This window comes from Cervus elaphus, chromosome 5 (assembly GCF_910594005.1).
Source record: "Cervus elaphus chromosome 5, mCerEla1.1, whole genome shotgun sequence".
Classification (NCBI taxonomy): domain Eukaryota; kingdom Metazoa; phylum Chordata; class Mammalia; order Artiodactyla; family Cervidae; genus Cervus; species Cervus elaphus.
The window spans coordinates 7,971,871-7,979,263 of NC_057819.1; the positions used below are offsets into that span (position 1 = coordinate 7,971,871).

Genomic DNA, 7,393 nt, shown 5'->3' on the forward strand with positions numbered 1-7,393 from the left:
TGGTCCTAATTGGCAAACAGTGATCAGTGTTAAGCAAAAACTACTCCTAATCTAAGCTGCCTGCCATGGCGTTACTTCTCCTTGCCTCACATTCCCCCCTGTCTGTTGTTCAAGTAGAGGAATCTTCCTCTTTTCCATCTTGGGCCACTGGCTGATACTAGTTGGTTGAGTGGACCCAGGAGGGTGGAAATTAGTCAGCCAGGGGAAGTGTTGAAACCAAGACTCAAACCATCTCTGCTGGGCTTCCCGTTCTCTCTTTTGTTGTGCCAGTCCCCCTCTCACTTTTGCCATAGATTCTCTTACCACTCCTGTATGGTCTGCATAGAAAACAACATTCTTTTCCCAGAACCTCGCAGACCCTACCCTGTTGGAGAAAAATCAAGTCTAATCCTCTCTTATTCTGCAAGACCACCTCAGACAAGGAAGTCAAAGACTTCTCTAAGTGACTGATTGCATCTACAGTGGCTCGTAGGGAGGAAAGCCCTTGGCCTCGCAGAGATAGTGAAGCTTGGTTAAATTGCACCCATATCTGAGGTACTTGGCCCTGCGGATTGCGCCACACTCAGCGCTACCAAATCTCTGTTTCCTACGTCCCATTCCCGGGGCCCATCACAAGAGGTTAGACAGCTCCAGCTCCTGCAGTCAGCAGGAGAATTAGGAGACCTCCCAGCAGACGAGTTTCAGTTTCAAAGGATTTGATGGATGAGGACTCGCCTTCCATTCTGCTCGCGCTGTTTCCTGTTCTTCCGGTGTGGCTTGCTGCACGTGATTGCAGTGAACCCAGGGTCCAATCCCGTCAACCTTGACAGCAGTAGGAGTGGTAAGGAGAACAACATAAGGGCCTTTCCATCTAGGTTCTAATACACACAGGAGGGGGTCTTCCATACAGAATCTCAAAAGGGGTAAGATTCAGCTTATAAGGGGTGTTACGTGCCCGAAAGAGTGCGAAGGGAAGTAGGGTCACCCAGTCCCCGCCAGTCTCTATTGCCAACTTTGTCGTTCTCTCAACCTGTCCTGAGCTCTGGGGATTATATTCGTCCCCAGAGCTTGGGCCAGCCCTTGTACAATCTGACTCACAAAGGCAGGTCCGTTATCAGAGCCCATAGTCACTGGCAGCCCGTACCAGGCACTATCTCCTCTAAGATCCTTTTAGCAACCACTATTGCTGTCTCTCCCTTAGTGGGGAAGGCTTCCACCCACCCTGAGAAGGTATCTACCAGAACCAACAGATGGCGATACCTGTACTTGCCTGGCCTTACCTCAGTGAAATCTATCTCCCAGTGTTGCCCTGGCCCTGCCCCTTGGTATCTCTTTCCCGTGTGCTGCTTTTTCCCTGTCCTCATCAGCTGGCACGCTTTGCAAGCCTGGATTATCTCTTGTCCAGTTGCATTTTCCTCAAACACTGATCAACATGCAGATTCAGTCCATATTTGCTTTCATTTATCTACTGAGTGTACCCAAGCTTCTTCTTCAGAGACTCTGGCATCTCAAGGGGAGGAGGGCGAGGGAGCCTGAAGTAGACCTTAAACCACTGTAGTGCAGTCAGAGTGCTGATCATGATGATGCGGGCAAAGAGTCCCTTCCATACACCTTTAAATCCAAGTCTCTTGAGGACCTGAGAGGCACTGCTATCCTTCTCTTTATTCAACACAGACACCACGGAATCGGCAGGGTGGGAAACAATGGCACAGAAGACTCCAGCTATGTAACCTGCCACAAATGTGACAACCAGCTGCTCTGGCTTTGAACATTCACTTCGGGGCTTGGGAACCACAAACTTGTACAATGCTTCAACAGTACGTTCAAAGCAGGCAAACTTCATCATGGTGTATGGTATCTGTCTCATCCAAAGAGGAGCAACCCCCTTGTAGAACACCTTTAAGCCTTCTTCCTTATACATTTTGGGAGCTGCATCTCTCGGAGTGTTAGCATAACCTGGTTGGGTTTGAATTTGAACCTTAGCAGCTTCCGTAGGAGCCAGAGCAATGTCAGCAAAGAATTCAGCACTGGCAGAGGCAGCCAAATACAGTGATGTGCGCCACAGATAGGCATTCTCCTCTCCAAGCATGTTACTGTACAAAGCCTTGAAGACTTAAAGCCAAACTTGCAGAGCCCCTGCAGGGAGTAGCCAATGAAGGTCGGGGCCCATCCTTTGGCCAAACCACAGAAACCATCCTCTTTGAGTGTAACTGAAAATCCATTAAAAATGCCCTTGTACTTTTGTGGGTCCACCTGCATACGGCATTTCACTAAATCCAGAGGAACAACAGCAGTGTGTGTCAGACCACAACTTAAGACCCCACCAAAGCCACACAGTGCATAAAACTTCGCGGAGCCATATTCACAACTGTACTCTTCTACCGTGGCGGCTCCAGCTTTCCTTTGCCCATCTTTTACATAGCTGCTCCCATTGGTGAAACATACTAGCTCACTGTTATCTAGGGGTACATCAGTTAAGTAATGAGACCAGAGACAATGCCGGCACACACACAAACACGGAGAGCCGAAGACAAACACACGGACAGCTGACAACACAGCGCTGGGTTTTCGGCCCCCCTGAGTTTTTTTTCACTAGAAAGCTTTCTCCTGTGCCAGATACCTTCCTGCTTCACAGCAGGGCCTTGGATTTACACTGGACTTCCTGTGCCAGATACCTTCCTGCTTCACAGCAGGGCCCCGGATTTACACTGGAATTTTCCTGTGCCAGATACCTTCCTGCTTCACAGCAGGGCCCCAGATTTACACTGGACTTTTTCTGTCCTGCCTGAGACAATGCCGGCACACACACAAACACGGAGAGCCAAAGACAAACACACAGACAGCTGACAACACAGCGCTGGGTTTTCGGGCCCCCTGAGTTTTCCTGAGCACCGGTGCTATTATCTATCCTTCCCCTCTGTCCTGGAAGTGTTCTCTTCCCCCGGTCAAGGGATCCCAGACGAGCCCCCAAATGTTATGCCCGATGTCCGAATCCCTGAGCGGGAAGAGAGAAGGCCTCCAAGACAATGCAACTGGCAAAAAGGGGAAGTTTATTACTGACTTGAGCCAGGGCCCTCTGCCGCATCCAACGCAGTGGTGCAGGTCAGAGAGCCCCAAGCCCAAGCTGTTACACAAATTTATAGGGTGAGCACACGCCGTTGGTAGTTGGTTTAAGTGGATTGGTTACAAGTTTGCAAAGCAATTTCATTGGTCAAAACTTTTGCATGGGCGGGACTTTCCCAGGGGTTTCCGCCCCATTCCTAATTTCCTAATTGGCAAACAGCGGTCAGTGTTAAGCGAAAGCTAATTGGTCCTAATTGGCAAACAGTGATCAGTGTTAAGCAAAAACTACTCCTAATCTAAGCTGCCTGCCATGGCGTTACTTCTGCTTGCCTCACATTCTCCTCCTGCCTTCAATCTTTCCCAGCATCAGGGTCTTTTCCAGTGAGTCAGTTCTTCACATCGGGTGGTCAAAGTACTGGAGCTTCAGCTTCAGCATCAGTCCTTCCAGTGAATATTCAGGACTGATTTCCTTTAGGATTGACTGGTTTGATCTCCTTGCAGTCCAAGTGACTCTCAAAGAGTCTTCTCCAACACCACAGCTCAAAAGCATTAATTCTTTGGGGCTCAGCCTTCTTTATGGTCCAACACTCACATCCATACATGACCACTGGAAAACCCATAGCTTTGACTAGATGGACCTTTTTCAGCAAAGTAATGTCTCTGCTTTCTAATATGCTGTCTAGGTTGGTCATAGGTTTTCTTCCAAGGAGCGAGCATCTTTTAATTTCATGGCTGCAATCACCATCTGCACTGGTTTTGGAGCCCAAGAAAATAAATTCTGTCAGTATTTTCATTGTTTCTTCATCTATTTGCCATGAAGTGATGGGACCAGTTGCCATGATCTTCCTTTTTTGAATGTTGTGTTTTAAGCCAGCTTTTTCACTTTCATCAAGAGGCTCTTCAGTTTCTCTTCATCTGAATATCTGAGGTTATTGGCATTTCTCAATAACCTCAGGTTCCAGCAATTTTGATTCCAGCTTGTGTTTCATCCAGCCCAGCATTTCGAATGATGTGCTCTGCATGTAAGTTGAATAAACAGAGTGATGACAACATACAGCCTTGACGTACTCCTTTCCCAATTTAGAACCAGTCTGTTGTTCCATGTCTGGTTCTAACTGTTGTTTCTTGACCTGCATACAGGTTTCTCAGGAGGCAGGTCAGGTGGTCTGGTATTCCCATCTCTTTCAGAATTTTCCAGTTTGCTGTGATCCACACAAAGGCTTTAGCATAGTCAGTGAAGCAGAAGTAGATGTTTTTCTGGAATTCTCTTGCTTTTTCTATGATCCAACAGATGTTGGCAATTTGATCTCTGGTTCCTTTGCCTTTTCTAAATCAAGCTTGAACATCTGGAAGTTCTCAGTTCACATACTGTTGAAGCCTAGCTTGGAGAATTTTGAGCATTACTTTGCTAGCGTGTGAGATGAATGCAGGTGTGTGGTAGTTTGAACCTTGCCTTTCTTTGGGATTGGAATGAAAACTGACCTTTTCCAGTCCTGTGGCCATTGCTGAGATTCCAGATTTGTTGGCATATTGAATGCAGCACTTTCACAGCATCCTCTTTTAGGATTTGAAATAACTCAACTGGAATTCCATCACCTCCACTAGCTTTGTTCATAGTGATGCTTCACAGTAACTGTATTTTAGATACTCTTTTCCTTTGATCTTTATAATTTGATTAATGCATCTTCCTATTACAGAATTAGAGTTTTTGAAGTCTGATTGAATATTTACCTTTACTAGTATGTTGTATACTTTCATATGTTTTTGTGTTGCTGATTAACTGTTTTCATTTCAGCTTGAAGAATTCAACGTTTCTTTCAAGGCAGGTCTAATGGTAATGAACTCCCTCAGCTTTTGTCTGCCTAGAAAAGTGTTTCTCCTTCATATCTGAAGGATTACTTTGACGATAGAGTATTTTTGGTGTCATATTTTTTTTTCAACATGTTGAATATATCATTTTACTCTCTCCTGGCCTATAGGGTTTCTGCTGAGAAATCTGATAGTCTAATGAGGGTTCTTTCTTTTCTCACCTGCCTTAGAATTCTTTATCCTTTGATTTTCGACAATTTGATTATAATGTGTCTTAGAGAAGGTCTCTTTTGCATTGAGATGGTGGGATGACCTTTTAGCTTCATGAACTTGGATGTTATTGAGATTAACCTGGTCTAGAGTCAACTTCAGTACTCTTGCCTGGAAAATCCCATGGACAGAGAAGCCTGGTAGGCTGCAGTCCATGGGGTCGCTAAGAGTTGGACACAACTGAGCGACTTCACTTTCACTTTTCACTTTCATGCATTGGAGAAGGAAATGGCAACCCACTCCAGTGTTCTTGCCTGGAGAATCTCAGGGATGGGGGAGCCTGGTGGGCTGTTGTCTATGGGATCGCACAGAGTCGAACACGACTGAAGCGGCTTAGCAGCAGCAGCAGCAGAGTCAACTTAGGTGCTTTGGAACTTCCCTATTGGTCTAGTGGTTAAGATCCCTCACTCCCAATGCAGGGGGTCCAGGTTTGACCCCTGGTTGGGAAACTGGATCCCACATGCTGCAACTGAGAGCTTGAATGCCAAACCTAAAAATTCTGCATGTTGTAACTAAGACGCAGAATGGGCAAAATAAATAATTATTAAAAAAAATAAATTCAAGTTAGTGTGTTTTCATTTTAGGATGTTAAAGGTAACCCCCATGGTAAACACAAAATAGCTGTGAAATATACACAAGAGGAAGTGAGAAAGTAATTTAAATATTTCACTGTAAGGAATCAGCTAAACACACAAAAAGGGTAGGGATGTAGGAAATGAGTGGTAAAAGTGCTTTGGGCATATAGAAAGCAAATAGCACAATAGCAGACATACTAAGCCTTTTCTTAGTAATTATTTTAAATGTAAATGGATTAAACTCTCCAATCAAAATATAGAGATTGGCAGAATAGGGAAGAACATATAATCCAACTATACGCTGTCTATAAGAGACTCACTTAAGATCCAAAGACACAGACAGATTGAAAGTTAAAGGATAGAAAAAGGAATTAAAAACTCAATGAGAAAACCCAGATAGTAACCAGAAGAGAGCAAGAACATCTATGCCAATCTCAGAATAGACTTTGAATCACAAATGGATCAAAGGCTTAAATGTAAGGGCTAAACTGTACCAATTTCTGAAGAAAAAGGGGGGTAAGCCTTCATTCTTGGATTTGGCTATGAACTCTTAAATATGATGGCAAAAGCACAAACAACAAAAGGAAAAATAAGTAGGACTTTATAAAAATTAAAATCCTTTATGTTTCAAAGAACACCATCAAGGAAAATATAATACAACCTTCAGAATGAAAGAAAATATTTGCAAATCATGTCTGTTAAAGTCTAGTATTCATAATGTGTAAAGAACACTGGCTATTCAGCAATAACATGTCAAGCTTCCTCGGCGGCACAATGGTAAAGAATCCGCCTGCCAATGTAGGGGACGCGGTTCGATCCCTGATCCAGGAAGATCCCACGTGCCGTGGGGCAGCTAAGCCCTTGCACAACTACTGAGCCTGTGCTCTCGAGCCAGAGCCACAGCTGCTGAGCCTGTGTGCCACAACCTCTGAAGCCCGAGCCCCTGTGCTGGGCAACAAGAGAAGCCACCATAGTGAAAAGCCCACCCACCACAGCTAGAGAGTAGCCCCTGCTCGCTCTGCAGCTAGTGAAAGCCCACGTGCAACAAAAACAAACAAAAACTGCCAACCAAATTTAAAAAATGAATTTGCATAGATACTCCTCCAAAGAAGAGACACCAATTGCCAATAAGCAGAGGAAAACAGTTCAAAGTCATTAGTCAAAGTTATGCCAACTGAAACTATAGTGAGATACCACTTCATACCCATTAGTATGGGTACAGTTTTTTAAAAAACAAGAGTTGGAAATAATGTGGGTAAATGGGTACCTTCAAACATTGCCGGTACAAATATAAAAAAGAAAATAGTTTGGCAGTTCCTCAAAAAGTTAAACACAGAGATACCATATGCCCCAGAAATTCCACTCCTAGGTATATGTTCAGGAGAAATAAAAGCATATGTTCACACAAAAGCTTGTACATGAGTGTTACAGTATCCCTATTTGTAATAGTCAAAAAATGGGAACAACCCAACTGTCCATCAATTGATACATGGAAAAACAAAATGTGTTATATCCATACAATATTATTCAGTCACATAAAGGGCAAGGGACAGATACATGCTACAACCAGGATACACATTGACTACATTTTGCTTACTGCATAAGTGAGATGCAAAAGTCTGCACATTGTATGGTTCTATTTTATGTGAAACATGCAGTGTAGGAAGATCCATAGAGACAGGACCAGAGCTGAGGTG

At 44.3% G+C, this 7,393-nt stretch overlaps 1 pseudogene across 1 annotated transcript; it reads right to left on the bottom strand.

The window, feature by feature from the left end:
* Positions 1–1,391: 1,391 nt before the first annotated feature.
* LOC122693129 lies at positions 1,392–6,973 on the bottom strand (annotated as a pseudogene). The gene is made up of 2 exons (XR_006340841.1): positions 6,964–6,973; positions 1,392–2,438 (listed from the first exon to the last, which is right to left on the bottom strand). The product of XR_006340841.1 is annotated as a phosphate carrier protein, mitochondrial-like (transcript).
* Between the last annotated feature and the right edge of the window lie 420 nt (positions 6,974–7,393).